Raw genomic sequence first — 24,920 nt, forward strand, 5'->3', positions numbered from 1 at the left:
AAAATAAAATAAAATAAAATAAAATAAAATAAAATAAAATAAAATAAAATAAAATAAAATAAAATAATAAAATAAAATCATTTGGCATCCCGTCTGTGTACGATGCCATGCTAGGAGCTATAAGGATTCATAAAGGTCCTGTCAGCCTGGCCAACTCCTTCTCATCTCTCCAGCCTCAGTTTGTATACACTACTTTTCTCTTGGTAGCTTTCCCAAATCTAAGTACAAATTAGATGCTCCTCCAACGTAACCTAAAGTAACCTGTACTCCCCATAGTATACCACTTTACATGGTGAGCTGCTGTATGTAAGAGTTTATTTACAAGACTTTCCTCCAGGCTGAAAGCACCATGGGGATGGGGACCACATTTGACTTATTTATCATTTAGCCCTAATACCTACTTGTCCCATGGTAGACAGTCTGTAAATATTTGTTGAATAAATAAATCAAAAATTTACTGACCCCAAGGCATAAATGATCTAGTTATTGAAACAGAAGAAATGCTTAAATACATATATGATGTATATACATACTAATTATATATGTTTATATATACCAACGCATCTATTTAATCATATGCCTCGAAGACTAACTATTGTGGTTTGAATCTACTTTTGAAATGGTAAAAGCTCTGCATAATGGCAGTTGATAAACTGTAAGACTGAAAACAGTAATTATTAACACAATGTACAGAATTGTAGATTTGCCATGGATAACAGCAAATTGTGAAACTTAGCCAGGTGCCCACCTCAAACCCCTATACAAGCTCTCACCCTTTCTTTGTCTTCACCTTTCTGTCCACTCTTTATTCCTCACTGGGACCCCCACCTAAGTAAAACATATTCACTCTTGAGTTAAGGACAAACACTAATGAGAATAACTTTTGTCCTGTGTTTCTGCAAGTTCAAACTTTCGTAAAAACTGAATTAAGAGAGAGGAGGTTTTTATGAGCCACCATAACCTTTTCTCTACTTTAAAACCAGACTGCATCAAAATCTGCATTCCAAAAGCATAAATTCTGAATATAGTTCAAAATACTTGTAATGACTAATATTCCAGAATAAACTTGTCCCACCATTTAACTCTAACTCAAATACACTTCCATGTTTATACCTGGATTATAGGTGCTAATCACTATGGAACACTGCCTAAACACTTTCTAGCTGTCTACCAAAGAAGATATCATTTAAAATTTACTAATTCCCACTTAAGGTTTGTAAGAACAGATACATATTTGGGCGCCATAGCGGTTCATTCATTTATTCTTGCACTGAACAATATTTAAGGAGCATACACTGTGTACCAGGCACAAGTTGCCAGGAGTTTAGCAGTGGGAAAATAAAGAAGCATTTTCTTCCTGAGGTCTCTATTCCAGAGGAGAGAGACAATCCAGTTTCTCTTTGCTTAGCATCTTTGGCGCAGGTATGTAAGTTCCTCAGGATCTACATGATTATGAACGTGAACACGAGGCATAAGGGACCAAATGAAATGGTCATTTCATCATTACATTTGAATTCCTCTTTTCTTTTTTTTTTTTTAATTTAAAAAAAAATTTTTTTTTCAACGTTTATTTATTTTTGGGACAGAGAGAGACAGAGCATGAACGGGGGAGGGGCAGAGAGAGTGGGAGACACAGAATCGGAAACAGGCTCCAGGCTCTGAGCCATCAGCCCAGAGCCTGATGCGGGGCTCGAACTCACGGACCGCGAGATCGTGACCTGGCTGAAGTCGGAGGCTTAACCGACTGCGCCACCCAGGCGCCCCCCCTCTTGTTTTCTTTAATCAGGCTCCACGCGTATCGTGGAACTCGAGTTTACCGCCCTGAGAGCAAGAATCACAGGCTCTACCAATTGAGACAGCCAGGCATCCCTGAATTCCTCTAACTTACTTTTGATATCATTAATTTGGTATCCTACATGTTACCTGTACTGTTAGTCATAACTTATGTACCTGTTTTATCTGTCTAAAGAGATTATAAACTCCCGAGGACAGAGGCCTTGACTAAGACTTCACTGTGCCTTTCTCACAGGAGGAAAATATTACTTATTTTGCAGATTTTTCATTTTGAACTTCCTTTCAGGAGCCATTCTGAAGACACCTGCTGCAACTATAATGAATCAGCAGGAGTTCACCCTGACTGAATAAATTATTTTTTATGAACCATAAAAATAAAAATGAGGACATCTTATTTGCAACTGATCCCATTAAATCCCACTCCTGGAATTTCAACATGTTTCAACATTAAATGGGTGGGGGGAGCTATCCGTTTCAAAGTACCAATCAGGAATCACCTTAAAAGAAAATGGAAAATGAGGAATATTCATAACCCAATGGAAAGACTCCAGGAATATGACTGGGGAAATGAGTAAGCCAGAGATCAGACCTCAGAAAGGTAATGTGCTCCTGTAACAAGGTGTTGTGCTGGTACCAGGCTGCAAGGAAGATCAAGATGGGGTATCTGCCCTCTCAGGACTAAGTGAGTGCCATTAGGGCTACCCTGCCAACTAGTACACGTGGGCGACGGTAGGGATGGCATAGACCAAGTATCTTTACATTCAACACTGGAGACTTTTCAACCCACTGAGGAAGGGGTGTTCTTTACTGTCACCTTGTAGATCAGCAACTCCTTGATTGGGAAATGAGTGTTTTGGGCTGTAAAGGAAGTGCTGAATTAATTATTAATATTGGTATATATCCAAAAGGTCAGTTTTACTCGTTGTTCTCTCTTTTAGTGAGGAAGAACTGTTAAAATGTTGTTTCAACATACGATTGTTTTAAACTGTGGTTTTAAAACGACGCTCCTGGGAGCCCAAAGATCCTGCCAACGTGCCCCAGGGCTTCCTCCCGATAGCCTTGGGAGGCGGCTAAGGCATTTTCCAGCCCAGTCACCCCTACCTCTGCTTGAAAAGCTCCGTTTAATTTTTTTTTCTTAATTTTAGAGTTTAGTGGGAAGTAGGTTTCTTGAGGGTCAGGGGAAGAGAGAGTCCTGCAGCTTTATACAGTGTATAAGTTAATGACTTAAAAAATGAAAAGCTAGGGCACCTGGGTGGCTCAGTCTGTTGAGCGTCTGACTTCGGCTCAGGTCATGATCTCACAGTCTGTGAGTTTGAGCCCCACATGGGGCTCTGTGCTGGTGGCTCAGAGCCTGGAGCCTGCTTCCGATTCTGTGTCTCCCTCTCTCTCTGCCACTTCCCTGCTCATGCTCTGTCTCTCTCTGTCTCAAAAATAAATAAAAACATTAAGAAAAAAAATTTTTTTAATAAAAAAGAAAAGTTGTAATATATGCACATGCTTTTTACCTATTTCTTTTTGAGAAGCATATTGAATTTCAATGATGTGCACAGAATGTAAGGGAACGTTCTTTGTGGATTTTTGTTTGCTTGGCCTTTGTTTATGCAAGTTAGTGTCACGAAGATTACTTCTCTAGTAGGTCAGAGTGCAAAGTGATACCCTGGAATAAACATTTAGGAATTGCAAAGTTACTTGTCAAGGCAACTTAATATTGTTACTTAGTTTCCTGCAAGAAGTTCCAATGGAAGTCGGCATCATTATCAATTCTGGTTTCCTAGCCCTGGAAACCGAGCCCACGTTGAAGTGAAACACATACCAATTTTGACAGGAAGCCTAAATATATAGAGTGTTTATGTAAGATAAAGATGTGTTCATTTCCAAAGGTAGTTTAAAATCCAACCAAACTAAAATGCCATACTATTCATTATTTGAACTCTCTCATGCATTTTCACATCCTCCCAGTGCCCACTGTGAACTATTGCTACAGGGTGTAATTCCCATTAACAATATGACAGAAACAGCAACTGTGTAACTAATTCCCCACATTGTGTGTGTCTTCTGCTCACACCACATTGAACATCCTCCCTCATGAGTCTGAAAGGAAGAAAACAGCACACCAGCCCTTTGAAGAGTGGAACAAATAGAGAAATTCCCGGGATCGTGTTCAGCACAAGAGACAGAGTCGAGTCTTGGACGTGATCTGTGCTGTGTGCTGTGTATTGGAGCCATTATCTCTATGCATGCACAGGACACTAATGCCGACATCTAATTAGCATAATGAAACTGATTAACTCTCAATAAAGTCAGCACAAAGTACAGAAATATGTCTCGATGCAATCTATTAGGTCATTTATTTAATAAATTAAAATACTTAAGGAAGGAAAGTCAGTGTGGCATTTTCTCCAGCCTATTCTCTTTGGTGGATGACTGAATTGCAAAGAAAATTCAAAGAGTGGATGCAACACTACATTAAAAGCTCCATAATCAAAACAGAGAGCATAAAAACACTTGAGCATTGTCTAATGGACAATTTATCATCCAAACAGATGCATTCATTAAGGGAAAAATTACCTTCAAATATCAGTAAAATAAATTGGGTCTCTTCTGATTTCTTATTTCTGCAACAAGGGTGTTCCAAACTATGGAAGCAAGTATATAAAAGATGCTTCAGTGCGCGAGCAGGACATTTTAGGCATTTAAGTTTATTGGGCAAAGCTGTTTGAACTGCTTGAAGATGGTAAATCAAGCAAATATGGAACATTCCAACTGATAATGTCTTTCTGGGCCAATTACTTCTCTCCTATATTTCAAAGACAGAGACTGTTTTGTTACTTCATGGCTATTGTTATTATTAATGCGACAAGGACTACTAATAAGAAACCATTCTCCGCTTCGCCTTAGCAGTGTGGACTCCAATCACTCCCCACAGTTTCCCCTTCTGTGGTGGAGAAACAACACATCTCTCAAGCACAGAGCAGAAAGACCAGCCCCCTCGTGTTATCTCTCCTTGTGTGAAGTCTTCTTGGCGCTGAGCTCACTGTTGGATGGCCGAGGAAGTCACTCTGTGCGGCTGGTGGCCTGAGCCTCCTGCTCCATCAGTTTGTGGCATCGCTCTGGAATTAACACTGAGAAGCTGCACTGTGGTTGCCCTAAGGCCGCAATGCAGCCACTAACTGGAATAAGGAACTTTCATAAATAAACAGGCTAAGCAGTAGCTCACTGAGCTATGGCCGTAAGGCACATGGACAGTTCCTCTTTTCCCTATGAATGAACTTACAGAGAACATCTCTAGACTTCTGGGCAAATGATGACAGTTATGATGCTGCTGCTGCTGTTATTTATGAAGCACCTACTATGTGCAAGCACATGCTGGGGATTTCCCTGCATTACTCCTAATCCTTATAACCATGCTGCCCAGGGTATTACTTCCATTTTAGAGAGGAGGAAACTGAAGTTCAGCATCAGATACCAAAGTCTTTCCATTGCGGAAACTTCCTCTCCGCTTACTGATCCCAGATTGTAGAAAAAATTTTAAATGCTGATCACAGTCTAATGAACATTTGTGTCATTGTATTTCTGCATATGAGAAAATAGAGAGAGCAAAGGGTAAAGTGTACACCATCAGTTTTCACCCAAACAGGCTAGAATTTAGATAAAACCACATGTGGTTTTAATTCATTGAGCCATCCTGCCTCTAGTTAGAGAGCGAGGCATTGTAGTGACAAGGGCAAGAAAGGATTTTGGTGTCAGTCCAACCTATGTGATCTTTGGGAAGCTAGTTAATTTTCCTGACCTTCATCTCTTCATTTGTGAGATATGAGTAGTAAGCAAAATTTATTGAGCACTTACTATGCATGAAATGCTTTTCTAAACCCTTCACCATATATAAACTCATTTAATCTCCAGGACACCTGTATTACTAACTCTAAATGATAAACCTGAGTTCAAAGAGGTTAAATGATTTGTCCAGGTGATAAGACTGGGAAATGCTACATCACACACTCTAACCCATGTATTCTGACTCTACCTATTGGTGTGGTAACTACCTTATGCCTTCCTGCTCACATGGCTGTTTTAAGGATCAGAGAGTATATACGCTATATGAACCACATGTTCATATGTAATATACCTTATTGAGACAGTGGGCATGTTTTACAGAGTGTTAAATGCTAATATATCATACATAATGGTAACTACATTATTATAATTGTTTAGTGCAAACCGACTTTGCAAATGAGACCAGGTATGTGTTGTAGAAATTTGCCAAGTTGTGAAAGAGGCAACATACTTCCTAGAGGTCCTTATTTAAAATGTATATATAACTGCCATTAAATGGTAAGTTTTGGGAGAAGAAGCAGTGTCTTGGGCATCTTGTTAGTTTAGAAAGCTGTACTTTGCATTTAGAGAACACTCAGCAAAGTGACTCAAATTGTATTGCAACAGGAAAAAAAATAAACATAACCATTGATGTATATTTTAGTCATAACACCAGTCAGCTATGCACCAAGCCCTGACCAAGACTCTGAGGATGCAGAGGTGCATTTGTGCTCCTGTCCCTGGGGAATCTGTAATCAGGAATGTCATAACTCAAAACATTCCCTGAGTTACTCTTAGGTAATGAACAACTTCAAAATCTCAAACACACACACACAAATCAAATCTTAACAAATATGAAAGAGCTTCTTGCTCACACTCTGCTACATGTGCTTTGCGGGAAGTCGTAGGAGACTCTGCACAACATGGTCCTTGGCACCCAGGCTAATGAAGCCTCTGTGGTTTGCAGCTGCACCATCTGGAACAAGTGGCTTCTTGTCGCCAAGACAGAGAAAGAGGGTGCTGAGGGGTTTTGCACAGGCAGCTAAATGCCTGGACCGGGAAGTGGCTGTCATTTCTTCTCGCAGCCCATGCCCAGAACAAGTGACACAGTCCACTTTCCTGAAAGCAGGCTGAGAAGTGCAGCGCTTCCCTCACTCGGGAAAGGAGAACAGGGAACGAGTGAGAACTTGTGGTCTCTAGTATCTGAGGCAAGCAGAGGAACTGTATCGGGGCCTCTAGAAGAACATCCCGTACTCCCAGCCTTTCTGGTAGAGAGACTGAGAAGTAGGTGAGCAATGCTAGCTAGCAAGGCAAAGTGAAAAGAATCTGTTACGTTCTCCATCTCTCCACAGTCCTTTTAAGGGAAAGAAATCCACACTCTGAAATAATTTCCGCATTATCTCCTAGTATCAAGAGCAGACTCCCAATCCCCATTTGGTTTGTTTTAGAGGGCTCAATTTTCAAAACAAATAGGCACTTTCCAATGAGCAAAAAAAATTTTGTTTGTATGGACTCCTTATACCTAAAGTCCATTTCTAAACTTGAAGCTTTTACTCAATAGGAGAGCCGAATCACATTTTAACAATAGCTACATTGCATAACAGAATGCTTTGATTTCTCTCATCTAAGTTGAAAAAGTTGTCACAAAACACCAACAAATTCAAAACAGCTCTCAAAATGACTTTTGTTAAAGGCAGATTCCTGAACTATTCATCTGTGTTAAAATGCATTTTGCCTTGAATCATATGTCATGTTTCCAGCGAAGAGTTGTTTCCATGCCAACTCGTTTGCAACACGGGGGAAAAAAATCAAAGCTACTAACATCTGGAAGATGTCAGTACTGATGTAAGCCACTTGCAATGAAAAACACAGGACTGCAAGTATCTGCCAAACAGACCCAACGTACAGGGTAGCATTTTATAATGTAAGTGCCTAACAGTGCATTACTATTCCTTTTTTTGGCTGTTTTCTTGATCTAAACTCTATTCTAGAAAGGGGTTGCAACAATAAATACATAAATACATAAATAAATAAATATTAATATGCTTCATCTGCAGTGTTTTTATTTTTGTTTTTATGAAGCCAGCGCATTTTTCTGACATGAGCCTTTTAACAAGCCACTTAATTTCAGGCTTCCTCTTAAAGGAGGAACAAGAAACAATTGTTTCCTTTTCTATACATTTTCCTTTCCATCTGTGATTCCAGGAAGTCGCTTTTTCAATAAACACTTACCAGTGAGATAAGTTTGAGACTTATCTCATGACCAGCAGTTCTACATATTTAATTCTCTTTCTATATTTCTTTTTCTTTATCTGTGTGTGTGCACACTCATGTGCACGCATGTGTCTCTATGTCCTTAAATAACACGATTAGTTTATTTCTTTCCTAAGTAATAAAGAATGTCACAGACCAGACTGGCCTCTTGGAATAGTATCCTATTCCAAGTGTCAAAGATCCTCAGGACACTGATGCTTAAAGCTGTCACAATAGCTTAGGTATTTTACAGGTAACAAAGATTCGCTGACTATACTTAATTGATAGTAGAAAAGCACAGGTGTTTCATGTTCTGACTCAAAAATGGAACAAAAGTTTGTACTAAGCCTCAACAGATTGTAAGCACCCAGGGGGTCATGTGAACAGAAGTGGTTTGTGTGTCTCACTCCTCCTTACTCATACAAGACCTCAGGTTCTCCCCCAAGTCCTCGTCTCCCCAATATTTTTGGGTTTCGGCAAGGTGTGCCTCATTCGTGATTTCAGGAAAATTCTGCTCAGCTGTACTGCCAACAATGTCCTGCTGCTGCTGCCCTGTTCGCCTTCACCCCAACACACCAGGTCTGCCACCAACACTGCGGTCAACAGGTTAAGACTTTGATGTGTCGAAGCTGTGCTAATGAATATTATAAGCTGGGAAAGAATTTCCTCGTTTAGTGTCTTCCTCCACTGGGAGTTTACTCAAACAGTAGTATTTGGGGGCCAGAATATTTGGTGAAACAACTTTTAAGGGCATTTTTAGAAAACACCCTCTGGTCAGTCAGAGAAAGACATATTATCATGTGTTCTTACTCATATGTGGAATTTGAGAAACTTAGCCGAAGACCATGGGGGAAGGGAAGGAAAAAAAATAGTTACAAACTAAGAGGGAGTCATATCATAAAGGAATCTTAAATACAGAGAAAAAAACTGAGGGTTGATGTGGGGGGGCATGGAGTAGGGGGAAATGGGTGATGGGCATTGAGGAGGGCACGTGTTTGGATAAGCACTGGGTCTTGTATTGAAGTGATAAATCATGGGAATCTACTCCCAAAGCCAAGAGCACACTGTATATACTCTGTATTAGCTAACTTGACAATAAATTATATTAAGAAAAAAAAAAGAAAGAAAAAGAAAACACCCTCTGCTTTCCATAGGAGTCCAGCGAGACTTGGGCCAGTGGTAATCCATGAGATAAATTTCCAGGACGGTCACTATATGGTATCTTCCCCTCCCTGCTGGCATTCAGATTCTCTTACTGGGTCAATGGGGTCTTGTTTGGCTGCTCTTCATTTGAAATGAGTTCTTTCCCCAAGAAGCTTATCAGTCCCTCTTCTAAAAAGATATCTGGCAGGTGCATCCCATCAGTTCACCAGACATGCCCCGGTCGGTCTGAAGGCCAGCTGAAATGCTGGGTGACAATCAACTACAAAGTGGTCAGAATATCTACTGCTTTTCAAAGGCCCAAGGTCCCTGAGTCATTTTCAGAGAGAACTCTTTCTTAGGAACAGCCCAGGATTGTTCCTTCAGGTCCTCCACCCTGGGCTCTCACTGCTTGCAGGGGATTGCAGGCATGGTCCTGGATGTTCTCAACACAAAGACGTTTACTCTCACTGAAAAGACAGATCGGTGGCCTCTTGAGCCATTTCACACTCTTGACATTCTGGTCTTCTGGTCCCTTTTGCTCACAGCTGAATTCTAGTCAAGGTTCTAGCTGATTTGCAGGCTTACCCCTATTTTATTTTAGGCTTTGGGGCTAAGCCTGCTCTGATTGTTGAGTGGAAAGAGAGCCCTAATTCAGTAATTGAAGTGACTGTTGTGCCATCTATTCTAACACTGCATCTATTTCACATCAGCTCTAGTTCATGTCTGTCTTGCTCCTCTCACTCCCTCTTCCTCTCAGGAATCTTGCTGCTAAGCATATGTGAACAGGCTTTAGAGACAGACATCTACTCCCTCCTCCCCACTACACACACTCTGTGCCCACTGTCTGCTCTCACATTCCCACCTCTCCCATCTGTTATGTCTTGCTGAACTCCTGACATGCCCAGAATGACTCTCTGGGACATGTGCCACCCCCCCCACCCCCCCCACCCCCGCACTGCTAAGTCTACCTGGACCTCCTGCTTCATCCTTGGGGCTGTGCCTCATTTCTAGTTATCAGCCCTAATGTTTCGACTGCCCCACTGCCTACTGAACTCAGAATACATGTTCAGACAATGGAGTCCCTCAGATTCCAACCCAAGTACTACAGAATCTCAATCTCAGATGATTAAGGCATTGGAGTATCTGGAGAAGCCAGACCTGGAAGAGAAATCGCACGAGCCATTGGACCACATTCAGCTGGAAAAGAGACTTTATTTCACCCATGTGGTGTCTTAAAAATATTTGTGTCAATCTTGAAAGTTGGTAAATTTCACATAAATCCCTGGATTTTCAGTTTTTCTTGAGAAATCAGAAACTCTCACAGATAGGCTCAAATTTTGTCATGGTAACAATCAGCTGGAGCTGAGCAGTGGCTCCCCCAAAGGACACATGTTCCACAGAACATGACAGTACTCCGTGTTCCCTGTGATGCAAAGGTTACTTAATGTTACTCTGGCACTGATGCTTTTTTCTAACAGTAGAGATTTCTCTGTATCCCTGCCTCTATAAAAAGCAAGAGAATGAACAAAAGAAAGAGAAGTCCCTGTATTTGAAGAAATACACAAGAGAGAGAATATCATGCCTATGTGTGTGCATGGGTGTGTGTACAGGAAGAATAATCTCACATAGTTAATAAGTGGAATGCACGTGTGTCAATATTTCTTATACACTGGCCACACTGCCCACTTAATAGCTATCTTGATCCAGCCCCTAGCCTGAAAGACTGATAGGACATCTCCAACCAGGTCTGTCTCTATAAATGCTTCAGATAAATAGCTACCTATGCCTTATGATTGAAGAACCAATCATACCTCCCCTCCCCGCAACAGCACAGGTGCAATTGCTGCTATTAATGCTATTGAACTCATTCTACCAACATGTACTAAGCTCCTCCATGTGCTTGGCAGGGAACTGTGCACTTTACGTAACTATATTTACTATCATTTGTGGCAGGCCTACTGAGTACAGGGCTCTCTACCAATCCCTTTCCAGGTACTGTATTATTTATAATCCTCCAAGGTTGCGATTATCCTCATATTACAGTAAGGAAGCTGGTACTCAGGACGCTACACAAGTGGCCTATGGACACACCTGGAGCCTTGGTGCCAAGACTCAGGCCCGGGCCAGTCTAAGTTCCAACGTTATTATCTCTTAAGAGAATAGACTACTGAGAGAATAGCATCTGACTACCTTTTGCTTAGATGGTGAAGTCTCTCTATATTGCTGATGGCTGAATATTACCCACCTTGAGCAGAAGAGATGGCTTAGTCTGAATCTGCACACTACTTTCACTTTCCCTTGCATTAACGCGGAAGAAACTCACCTACGCAGAACAATTGTCTCCCTGGACAGAATCCAACCTGGGTGTTAAAAAGCCTTTATTTTTAATTTCCAAAATACACTCGGCACGTTACAATACTGGCAGGAAGCTGGTTTTGTTTTGTTTTGTTTTGTTTTATAATCTGACTTCCGACTGCCTTCTCCACCGCAGGGTGGCACTTAGCCTTCCGTAATGTTATGATCGGCATTTTACACAAACTTTAACCTCTGCATGTTAATAAATAGCAGCACAAACCCATATGTAGGAGCACAATGAAAAAAAGTAATAAAGCTGTTCATTACCCTTGACTCTTCTGCTCCTTTGCCCTTGTTTTCCCTCTGCACGTGGTCAGAAATTGAATTGATATTGGATTTGCTGCACTTGTGTAATACTATTCATACATGCTTTTGTAATTCATTCACTTCACTCACATTTCACCTCTTGTCATTTCAATCACTTTAAATCTGCTTTGGCCCCTTTCACATTCAGTCTACTAAGTTCCTGGGCATGAGCAGAAGATTTATTAACTTTACTTTCTGTGGCTCTGGTTCCAGTAGGAATAATCTCATCAGGAGACAGGTTTAGATATTGACAACAGTGTTGGCCTGAAATAAGGCCTGGAGAGTAGAGAGTCGCCAGCTTCCTGTGTCGGACCCTCCAAAGCAGGCACACAATCAGGAAGGTAGTCTGCAGCACTTTGCTGCGACAATATCACCAAGTGGCCATGTGCACAGGCTATGTAAATACGTTCTGCAGTGCCGTTTTCTGGGAACATTTACAAGTTTCTTAGCTTCGGTGTCCTCGGTTTCCTCATCTGCAAAATGCATACAGTAATAGTATCAACCACCTGGGACTGGCTCGAGGATTCATTGGAAGAAATGTACATCAAGAACTGAGCTCATAGTACATATTCAATAAATATGCACTATTATTATTATGGTGAAGCTGAAAAAATGTAGAGCTAATGTCTGCACTTGGAAAGCACTGCTGCAAACATGAAAAAGACCTAAAAAACACACTACTTCAATGATGTAATGAACACAAAAACAACAAAACTGCTTCATTCAAAGTAATTGTTTTTTCAGCCTGTCAACAGTTGTATTTAGTAAACAAACCTCGTTGCTTTTCAACATCATCTTCAAATGTTGTCAATGCTGAGTATACGATACATTTCCTTCAGTGACATAAAGGATCAATCCTTCTTTAACTGATTTAGGCTTTTTTGGGATTCTCTTGACTTCTGTTTCGTGTAACTCTGGGATAATAATATTCCTTGGGCCTGCTACCTACTATGAAAGGGGCATAATTTTTACTTCTAGTTCTTAAATTTTAGAAACTTGGTGAATGAATCACAGTTTTGTAGATTTATCCATATCCCCTTTCTCTTTGCAGGGGGAAAAAAAAGTGCTAATATCTCCATCTTGGGTATAAAGGCAAAGCTGACCAAAGTGACCAAAGACATCAATGAACCAAAGCAGATCAAGGCCAAGGCAAATGCCATGGGAAAGACATGGTTGACTTCCTGGGATTAAAAATGACAGCGACATTGACGTGGGTATAATTGACCCAGGTAATGCTTACAGTAGGAATAACAGATGAGGAAACACTGAGTCTAGATGCAGGTACATGTCAGAATTAGGCCTGGTTTAGCAAGCTGGATAGATTAAAAAATTGAATCTAGGTGGAAAATCCTAAAAGCAGCTGTTTACTCTAACAAAGATGTGGAGCAAAATAGACTTGATTATTTGGAGGCAAGCTAGGTGTGTTCCATCTTAAGTGACCACCGTCTGTTACCACAGGCCTGAGTCTTTAAAGACGGAGGTGATCTCCTCATTCATTCAGGATGACTGGCAGCTATATCTGTGATAAAGCTACACATGCCAATCAGGCCCAGGGATCCTTTGCCACTCAGTCTCAAGGATCTCTCAGGAATCCAGCCCAATAGAAGCTACCCCCTTGGAGTTTTTACTATTTACCGGAATCTTCTTTCTTTATACCCTATTATAGATGTTTCCCTGGTAGCAAAGGCTTCTAAATGAGCCATGATAGTAGTCATTTTGGTTTGTTTTCATTGAAGCTGTTCCAGCACCTTTATCAACCCCAAACTGCCCATCTCTGGCCCTTTTCCAAGGTCAGTTATAGCTTTCTGGAAGTGTAGTGACTAGAACATGTTCTTCCTCAAGGGTAACATAATACTTTCTATTTTCATTCTAATACACCTCTTGGTGATGCCAAGAACACTCTGGCCTTTTTTTCCCCCTGCAGTTACATACAAAGACTTCAAGACCCGAGACTCTACGGTCCCTTAGAAGCAATTCAGTCCAACCACTATTTACTGAGCTCTTATAGAGAACAACAAAAGAAGCAAAAGACTCAGTCTTGTCCTCGAGTAGTTTTCTGACGCCATGAACACCTTAAATAACAAAGCAATATATTATTAAGTATCATAGATTAGATTATTAAGTATCATATATTGCTTAAATAACAAAGCAATATATTATTAAGTATCATAGATTATTAAGTATCATATAATAGATTAGATTAAGTATCATATTAAGTATCATACAATAGATTAAATATTGTAGAAATTCAAAAGAATCCCAGCACTTTTATTTTGAAGCAAGTATATTGCTGGGGTATAGTAATAGTAATATAATTATTCAAAATAAATGGGACATAATAAAATAAATTAGGTGATTATCTCTTCTATTAGTTGCCATTCAATGGTAAAATATTTGACCAGGATCTTATTGTTATTGCACATTCTCAAAGGACACTCAGACAAAGATAGACATCAATATTAACTAGAACCTTGGCATTATTGGCCCTGGGGAGGTGGGCTATCTCACGGTGAGCTAGAAGAATCTCTTTTACATTTCTAGGCTAAGTCAGAGATGGCAAATACAGAGCATAAGTATTCCTCTGCCTCCTAAAATAAATGTCACTAGTAGATCACAGGCTTTTTCTTACCGAGCTGAAAAATGGCCACAGAATTTTTCTCAATTCATCCCTCCTGATGACCATCGCCAAGAACCAGAAATTAGCATTGAAAACTGATACCTGTTTGTCAACCTGACATCAGAGCCAAGTATGTCTACCCCAAATTACAGCCTGGATAAAGGGGCAAAGCATCTACCATGTCCTAATAAATCTTTGGGATGCCTTCCATCTTTGTTAGAGTCAGAAATAACTACAGACCCTTAATTATGGTAGATTTTCATTTCCAAATAGAAGGGGAAGACATAAGTATAGTTACAGTGCAATGTGCCAGCTGCAACAAGAAATATATTGATAGGCTCTGATAATGGGAAAGGTGTTTACTTAGGTAACCATATGCTAAACGGCACTGAATTAGTCAAAGTTCTCCAGGGAAACAGAAAAAATAGGATGTGTATATATAAAGAGAGATTTTGTTTAGGGAATTGGCTCCTGTGATTATGGAAGCCAGCAAGTCCAATATCTGCAGGGTAGCCGGCAGACTAAAGACCTAGGGTAAAGCCCATATTGCAGTTCAAGTTCTAAGATCACCTGCTGGCAGAATTCTTTCTTGCTCAGGGGAGGTCATTCTTTGTTCTGCTAAAGTCATCACCTGTTTGGATGAAGACCATCTAGATGATGAAGGGTAATTGGTTCTACTCTAAGTCCACCAATTGAAATGTTAATCACATCAAAAGACACCCTCACATAAAATAGAAGAATATTTGATCAAAGGTCTGTGCACCATGGCCCAGTCAAGGTGATATACAAAATTAACCATCATAGGCACTTAAAGTTCTTCCCAATTCATAATCTGCAAAATCTGTGATTACTTAGCATAAAAGTACCTCACAGCCCCAGTCAGTGATTTGGCAATGTGTCTCCCACTTTGGCACTTTTTATTTACCAAAGCCTTTCTTTCTGTTAGGCAAGGGTGACCCATATCAAAAAGTGTAGAAACTGTAAACTTCCAATTGTAACAGATTAATACTATCTGAAATTTTACAGTCTATTCTCTGCATCCAAAGTAGGACATCCTTTGGTAAATGCCATTTTTAAAACCCTATCATCAAAGTGGTGGTCTCATATAGTCTCATTGTCAAATAGGGGTTAAAAAAATAAAACTCAAAACAGTACAGGTGTCAATTTTTTTTTGGGCAAACTGACCTTTTATAAAGTTTTCCCCCAAATATTTAACATATAAAAATATTCTCTAGAAGAGGATCCAGAATATAAAAAAGGATTCTTTCAAATCAAAAAAAAAAAAAAAAAAAGACAGCAACGTAATACAGAGAAAAAAAGTGTAAAAAATGTAAAAAAAGTAAATTTACATAAAATGACTAATACACCTACAGGGAGATAATCTATCCTTGTTAGACGAAATGAAAATACCGTTGAGATACCATTTCACACTGGAAATATTGTCAAAGTCTTAAAATTTCTGATAGTATTGTATGTTGCAAAGAACGTGGGGCAGCAGGGACCCTTTATAGAGTAAAGCCACATTGGAGAACAATTTAGCTATATGGAGTGAAATTGAAGTGACACCTTCCTGCCAAGCAATTCTATTTCCAGAAAAACTCTCACACATATGCACAAAGAGATATGCTAAAATATTTGCAGTGACATTTAAAATTTGTTTGTAATAGCCAAAATATTTTTACTCTTATTGCTACTCCTGGGAGTAGGAGAATGGCAAGTAAATTATGGCATATTCATACTTTGGAATGCTACACAGCAATTTATTAAATGTACATAGTCCATGTGTACATATTTTTAACCCCAAAAATATATTAAAAAGGCAATTGTGAAAGAAATATTTTTTAAATAGAAATTTTTAAACTATTTATTTGATGAGAGAGACAGACAGAATACGAGTGGGGTTGCGGCAGAGAGAGAAGACACAGAATCTGAAACATGCTCCAGGTTCTGAGCTGTCAGCACAGGGCCCGATGCAGGGGTTCGAACCCACAAACAGTCGGTTAAGCGTTTGACCAGAGTTGAAGTCAAACGCTTAACCGACTGAGCCACCCAGGTGCCCTGTGAAAGAAATATTTTTAACATGCCCAACTCTATATTCTTAATGTATGCATCGTAAAAGGGGAAAGAATAAACATACAATTTACTGGGGAGAAGAGTTTAAGAATGAGATCAGGTTAGAGCTGAAAGAGGCTTCAACTAAAACTGGATTTTCTTTTTTAATTTTAAAAAGAGAAGTGAAGTAAATGTGGGGAAATGTTAATATATGCGGAGTCTGGGTATATATGTGATTATTCAAATATTCTCTGCATTTTTCTAAAATTTGAAATATTTTAAAATTCTTTTCCAAATAATTTTTAAGGTATAGGATTTTTTCCTCAAGGTTTATGTGTTGGTTTGTTTTATATTGTCAAGGCAACTTCTGTCAAATAGAGGTAAATACAGAAAATGTACCTTCTTGGGGAAGTTCACAAATCAAGTCATAAGTCCTAACAGATAAGGCCATCGCTGACCTCGAAGCTGGACCATAGTAATTTTCTCCTCTTCAGAGCTCCCTTCCTTTTAGAACCAGGGACGTCTTTCTGTTTGTTTTAGTTGCTCCAAACTTCCGCCTCTAACGTCACCTAGTTCAGGAAAGCCTGAACTAACAGTCGTTGCACTTTTCCCTCCAGCACCTTGCTGTGGCTCACTGCCTCACTTCAGGCCCTTTAGTGTGGGGTTGATATCAAGGCCCAAGGTTTGACTGGATAGGCAGTAAGAAAACTTGGATTCCAGACTTTGATTTTACTGCTTGCCCTGCAGATGACTTACTCAGCTATTCATATTCTTGCATTACATTTAGGTGCCTTAGGTTCCAAAAATACACTCAGGAAAAATGCCATGGTTGCTTGGGGCGTTCAAACAATAAAAGAAACAAACTTGGGGCGCCTGGGTGGCGCAGTCGGTTAAGCGTCCGACTTCAGCCAGGTCACGATCTCGCGGTCCGTTGAGTTCGAGCCCCGCGTCGGGCTCTGGGCTGATGGCTCAGAGCCTGGAGCCTGTTTCTGATTCTGTGTCTCCCTCTCTCTCTGCCCCTCGCCCGTTCATGCTCTGTCTCTCTCTGTCCCAAAAATAAATAAACGTTGAAAAAAAAATTAAAAAAAAAAAAAAAAAGAAACAAACTTGTTGTAAAAGCACCAAACAAGCCAATCTCCATTTTCTCATTATTCCTTGACTTTGTTCAGTCCATCCCATCAACTCATTCATTAGTTCATTCAGTAAAAAAATTTTCATTCTGCACCAACAACATGCAAAAAAAAAAAAATGGTTAACTCAGGAACTCTTAAACATACCAGGTCATTCTTTCACATAGTATTTAAACTAATGGGGAAAAAAAACCCATAAATTCTTCAGTAGGAATGAAAAGCGATCTATCTCAGAAGAAAATTTAAACTCACAGACTCTAAGACCACATGGGATTATAGATGGAGAAAAAATTAAAAGTTGATAGCAAATGTTGTCCAAAGAACTAACAGGTTAAGGACAACCTTATCTGGTAAGTGAGGGCAGCGTATTGTATTCTTTGCTTGATAGCAGTACTGGTCAGACTTGGTGATTTCGTGAACTGATGAAATTTTCCTTCCATATTATATATGATGCAAACTTTTATTTTCTAAATAAAATCATTAAACAAACAAATCCTACCGTCATCTATTACCAAATTTAATTAGAAGGAAGTACATAATTAATACCTTAGTCCACTCGGACTGCTGTAACAAAATACCATAACTAGGTAGTTTATAAACAGAAATTGATTTCTCAGTTCTGAAGGCTGGAAGTGTAAGATCAGGATGCCAGCATGGTGACATGAGGCCTCGCCTGGGTCTCAGATTTCTCCTGGTGTCCTCACATTGGTAGAAAGGGTTCGGGAGCTCTGTGAAGCCTCTTTTATGAAAGCACTAATCCCGGATGCCTGGGTGGCTCAGTCAGCTCAGTGTCTGACTCTTGATTTTGGCTCAGGTCATGATCCCAGTATCGGTGAGATCAAGGCCAGTGTCGGGCTCTGCACTGACAGCACAGAGCCTGCTTGTGATTCTCTCTCCCTCTCTCTCTGCCCCTCCCTCTCTCTCAAAATAAATAAATAAATTTAAAAAAAGAAATATAAATAAAAGCACTAATCACAAGGGTTCCATCTTCGTGACCTCCCAAGGATGCTACCTCTAATACTTCCATCTTGGGGATTTCAACATATGAATTTGGGGGTAGGGTAGACACAAACATTCAGACTATAGTACTTACAGAATTAAAAACAATGTTTCCAAAGGGTGGACTGTTTGCTTATTTTGCTGTGGTTTGGGAAACCTATAGTGTCATGGGAATGATGCAGTTTCATTTAGTCAATACGTTCCAGGAACTACTTTAGGCATTTGGCATACATCCGTGGATAAAATTAAGGTTCTTGCCCTCTTTTTTAAGTTATGGGGGGAAAAAAGAGTTTATAATGATTAACTTAGCCTGAAATACAAAATTTGCTTTTCATATTGAATCTAGGAATTTTCTTTTAAAACCAAATGTAGGTCTTAGATGAGAGCACACAAACCTGCTACATATTTGAAAAATATAGTCTATTAAAATTAAAAGGCAACTCTGATGCTTTATTGCAAGTGGCAAATTTAAGGCTGAAGACAGCAAACAATATTTCAATGGACTGAATATGTAAATAGAAGTTTATTTTGGTAATATTAAAATCTACATTATTTCCATTTCCTTTTATGTAGTTAATATGCATATTTGTCTTTTTCGAGAGAGAGAGTGCATGAGCAGGGGAGGGGGCAGAGGGAGAGAGAGAGAGAGAGAGAGAGAGAGAGAGAGAGAGAGAGAATCCCAAGCAGGCCCCACGGACCCCAATGCAAGGTGCAATCCCACGACACTGGGGATCACGACCCGAGACAAAACCAAAAGTCCAATGCTCAACCGACTGAACCACCCAGATGCCCCTGGCTGTGAAGTTTTAATGACTCAATTGTTGTTAATATTTCTATTGAACCTGGGATAAGTCACTTTCTGATGTACTCCATGATCAAAATAACTTTTTTTCGTTATTATTATTTTCATTTCATCTCTTAGGCAAGTGGGAACCTTATTTTTTATTAGTCATGTCAATTTTCTGAGGCTAATATTGTCTGATTATCTTCATCTAGATTTCATTCTTACAAGTAGTCTTGAGCCAAACTCTACCTCATCTAAAAATTATTGGGTCAGACTTAACATGCTCTATTAAAGTACATCTATCAGAATTTTCTTCGCTTCCCTGAAATCTATGGATTATCAATGAGTTCATATGTGGTGTGAGTTAAGAATACACCTAGACATGTAGCAGCCCTTGAATTTTCAGCTTGCACTTATGATCAATTAAGCTTTACTCCACCTGTGCTTCATTCAAAGGCGATGTCCCTATTTCTCTAGCACAATTCTTTATTTTACTTTTTAATTTTTTTAATGTTTATTTATTTATTTTTGAGAGAGAGAGAGAGAGTGAGCGCAAGCGGGGGAGGGGCAGAGGAAGAGAGAGAATCCCAAGCAGTCTCCGTGCTATCAGCACGGAACCTGACACACTCCACACAAAGCCTGATAGGGGGCTCAATCCCACAACCGTGGGATCATGACCTGAGCTGAAATCAAGAGTCGACACTCAACTAACTGCACCACCCAGGCACCCCTAGTGCAATTCTTAATACTTTTACCTTAGTCTTGATCCAGATATACACACTTAACTGCAGCCAGAAAGATGAGAGAAACGGACTCAGCCTATAACATAGCAGGAGATAATGGGGACTATAGTAGAACCAGAGCACATATGCCCCTCTAAAGACATTCAAATATGTACCATTTTTTTAAAGCACTGTGCATGACCAAATCAAACACATCTGCAGATACAGCCTGCAAGTCTGCACTTTGCAGCCCATGTCTTAAACACTGCTTGTCTAGATTACTGTAATACACTTCGCATACGTCAGCCTGACATAAATCCCCAGGTTCCAATTATTGTTACATAAAATGAGTACTATTAAATAACCAATAAAGATCTAGTACTGTGCTAGCTACTATGATTAATCAAAAGAAGTATAACATACAGCTTCTTTCCCTAAGGAATGAGAATGGAAGGGAGTGCTTACCTGGCCCCTGCCGTGTGCAAAGCATTATACAAATATAAAAGACATTGTCTTCACAAGTTCTCAATTAGCTGTTATTCATTACAGTTATTCATTCATTCAACAAATATTAAGTGCAACTACATAGCTAGTACTTTGCTGAGGTCTGGAATTTTAAAGAGAAAGGAAATGAAAGGCAGAAAGATTAGGAAATTCTCCCAAGGGCCGGGATTCAACCTCATACTTTTGTGAGCCCATGACGTTTCCCTCACCAGAAAGCAGAGAGGAAGAGTATGAGCTCTGAGTACATCTGACATGATTTTGAATTCTACCCAAGCACTTTATAGCAACATCTCTTTCTTTCTGTGTTGCACTTTTTACTGTCTCTCTCAGACTATTGTGGCATTGGAAAGGGCTTCATAACCAGTCCTGGCTTTTTGATGGATAGAGAAAACCTTCCAAGCTGAATTCTAACTGAAATTGTTTTCCCGCTGTGCAAAAATCATTGATTCTATGATACTTCCTGTGTAGCCATGTCAAAGAACTCCCTGCCTTCAGAGACTAAGGTTTTGCCATTTAATTGTTCCTAGAATATGTGGGTTAGGCTGATACATCTGTAACCTCAGAATTCCTCTCATATTTACATATATAGAGATGTAACACATAAACATGTCTATCTACATATGCACATATATACACACGCAAACACACATAGCTATATATATGCCATTATCAGCCATAAGCTGGTCATTGTTCAACATGAAAAAATAGTTTTGTTCTTGAGGTTATTATTTCATGATTAACATAACAGATTCAGTTATTTTTTTTCTGAGCTATTTATATATTTTGAAGTACCCTAATGATTAATCATCAGTCAAACTGGTTCATTTACACCTTATGCTAGTAGGATATTAACTAAAGACCAAAAGTTCTTTAAGGACAGAGGCTTAGCTCCTCTCATTTATTTACTTATTTTTCTCATCCCTCACAGCCCAGGGAGAACAGTTGATGAATGAGCAAGTGGGGGCGTAGATAAAGAGGCTAGTCCTTCTCCAGATGGTCTCCAAATTTGAACAAGTCATTTTTTAAGGGAAGCCCATATCTCAGGGATTCATTTTCTCTCCTGTTTGACAAATTTCAAATGTTTCAGGACATGATGCAGTGTCCTGGCATTCAATCAAGTTCTGATGGATGGAGAGAGGTGGGTTTGTGCTTGCAATAGAAACGTTTGCAATTGAATGTTGTGTGACTGTTAGTAAAGTTCTGTGGCCTAGCCATTAAAGAAAATACATAAAAATAAAAATATTAACAACAACAAAGTGTCGTTGAAGGAAATTATCAAAAGCTTTTTCTAGGAGAAAGGAGGATACATTGCTATTTTACCTGGAATTTGAAAGTCCTTACACTTCAGTTTTTATCAGTCATTACTTTCTTGATCACACTCATATTTCTTAACATAGCATCTAGTTCATATCCTCAAGGGTATATTTCATCTGGCTTATATTGAGTTAATTGGCAATTTTACTCTGTGTTGACCTTATTTCTCATCTGTAGCTATTATTTGCAACTACCTCTCTTTGATCTCCAAGCTGTTTGAATAGTGACCCTGATTTTGTCTATTAGCCTTTCACATAGAGAAGAATTGACATTATTGCATTGGGGAAAGTATAACTGCCCTCTGCCTGTTGTCATTTCTGTACGCCTCAGACAATGCACTTGATTCATTCTTTGTTCTGGCTTTGCCTCTCCAGAGTGAACCCTTAGCAGCTGATTTTCCCTGAGTTAATTGAGTACCAGCACTGCTAGGAACTTTCACATCTTCTATTTCATTTAGCTTTGACCCACATACTAGACTCTACATCTTTTTTCCTGTGTGTATACGGTAGCTATACTGATGTGTATAGCTTCTTCCAAAATACACCAAGCAATTTCCTAGGATAATAACTAACATTATCAAGTACTTATCAGGTACTCCTCCTGGATTACTTCATTTAATCCTTACAACCACCCAAAGAGGTAGGTATTGTTATTATCCCTATTTTACAGGTGAAGAACCATGTTCTTAACCACTACTATGCTTACAGTGTTGCTGTTTCAAGCCATGGGACCTTTACACCTATTCCCTCTATTTTACGGCCAGTACTGCCCTTATTCCCCCTCTACAAGGGGATAACAAGCTTCTAGTTAGCCTTCAATACCCATCTTGGCTTATCTGTAAACTCTTTCTGAATCCACCCCAAAGATTTAATCATTACTTTTTTTGTGCCAAAACTAAACTACCAACCACAAAACTTTAGTATTGTTCATCTCATGCTTTGCAACAGTTTTTGTTTGTTTGTTTGTTTTTGTTTTACATATCTGCTTCCCTTACCAAATTATAATGACTTTGAGAGCAGGAACTTAAATTGTTTCCCTTTAAATCCTGGTCTTATATGCCAAATAAATGGCCCATCTCAGGGTTAGTTTCTAACCACTGCTTTGCTTCTTGACTATGAATCATAATTTCCCCATTTCTTTGTATGTCCAGTAATTTTTTTTATCGGATACTGGATATTATTGCCACTACGTTTTAGAGACTATTCCGTCATCTTCTGAAGAATATTGATTCTTTTGTTAGCAGACAGTTCCACTGCTGGCTGGTCAGTGCGTACTGAAGTAGCTTAGTTTTATGCTTCTCTGTTTGGATCCAGGCAAAGCCTAATGTGTTTCCTGACTACTACAATACCCAAATTCTGCCTTCTCTGAACATGGGATGGATTTTGGTTTTAGGCTTTGTTAGGGAAAGTCTAGTGTATGCCTCACTTGGGTTATGGCCCTTACCCGTAAGGTGTGGCCCTTCTAGTGTGTCAACTGGGTGGAGTGTGTCACTGAGGTAAAATGATCTCTGCGTTCTGTCGGTGTCAGAATTCCAACGTTTCCTGGCACTGCTCTTCCCACAGATGTTTAGCCTCTAGTGTCCCTACTCTACTCTCCAGTATGTCTTGGGTGGTTCCATCCTACGTACATACAGCCCAATCCTCAGCTACAAACTCATGGGGGAACACCACACCACATTCTGGGACCCCTATTCTGCATAGTTTCCTGTCTCTGATGCCTCATCCAGCAAAATCCAGCCATTTCAGCTGACTCAAGCTTTGATCTCACTCTCTTTAGCTCAGTAAGGTCACCATGCTTTTCTCAGACACCAGCCTTCTGCACTATTATCAGGAAATCATCCCCAGCCAGAGTTAGACAATCATGAGCCTCGTCTTTTATTTCCCTTGTCTCTAGGACTGCAGTGTTGTGCTGGCTGTTGTCCAATGCCTAGAAATAGTTACCTCATTTATTCCAGTCTTACAGTTGACTATGGCAGGAGAAGTGGTCTGGTATCAGTTATAATAGCATAGCCAGATGCAGAAATCTACTCTCTTATTTATCTTTATATCCCCAGCACCTATATGTATCTAGCAAATAGTCTCCAATAATCAGTAAATCTTTATTTAACAAAGGATTGAAAGAATGATGTTTTTCAATGAGTTATACTATTCTAGCTAAGTAATATTTTTATTATCCTATGAGATCATCAACATAGATTTTATTCTGACATAAAATTAATTTACTGAAATTAATGGGGAGTGAGGAGAGAATAATCCCTGCTAGTTTTCAGTTGCTTCCATTTATTTATAACTAACACAATTTTCTAGTCCTTTGATGGTAGACAGATAAATACACAGGCAAATTAAAGCAAAAATCTAGGTTAACAGGAGTGCCTCAGAGGATGGAATTTTCTGTTAATGTAATTTTCCTACCCAGTGAGGGTTAACAGAAAACCCTTCTGTTTTGTTGCTTATTATTAAAAATGTCTACGAAATCAAGGAATTCATTTTCCTTTACAAGAAGCGTTTCAGCACACAGCAAATTTGAGGGAGATGACACTTCCTTCAATGCCTCTAAATACCAATCCACACTGTCCAGTCCAGACAGGCTCTAACACTTGGAACATGTTCACAAAAGGAAGAAAATATCCGGGCAACTCCTCTAAATTACAACTACACCAAATTCTAATCATACATAATATGTGAGCTTTAGGGAAATAAACATGACTCTACCCCCAAGTTCAAGTGTGATTCCAGACACAAATGAATATTTTCTCACAACACCTCCTATAAGCAAAACAAAGTCTCTCATCCCAGCTCTCTGTAGAACTAGTTGAGGTAACACACACTTGCTTTCCCTGTTTCCAGCCAAGATAAAAAGAAAAGCAATACCCAGCCCTCTGAGATCCCTGAACTCTCCAATGACAGAGCGCTGACCTTGAAGGAATCCTGGACCGGTTCCTGGGAGAAGCGTCCTGATACTGTGACACTTTGTTTCTTCTCAGTTCCATCCCTGAATGTAAGGTAACTAGCCAGTCACTTAGCTGGCTGAGGATCAAAGCTTGCCCCGTTTCCTCTTTCTTTTTTTCTTTCTTTCTTTCTTTCTTTTTTTCTTTCTTTCTTTCTTTCTTTCTTTCTTTCTTTCTTTCTTTCTTT

Source organism: Herpailurus yagouaroundi, unplaced genomic scaffold (genome assembly GCF_014898765.1).
Source record: "Herpailurus yagouaroundi ecotype Mexico unplaced genomic scaffold, PumYag 77, whole genome shotgun sequence".
Lineage (NCBI taxonomy): Eukaryota > Metazoa > Chordata > Mammalia > Carnivora > Felidae > Herpailurus > Herpailurus yagouaroundi.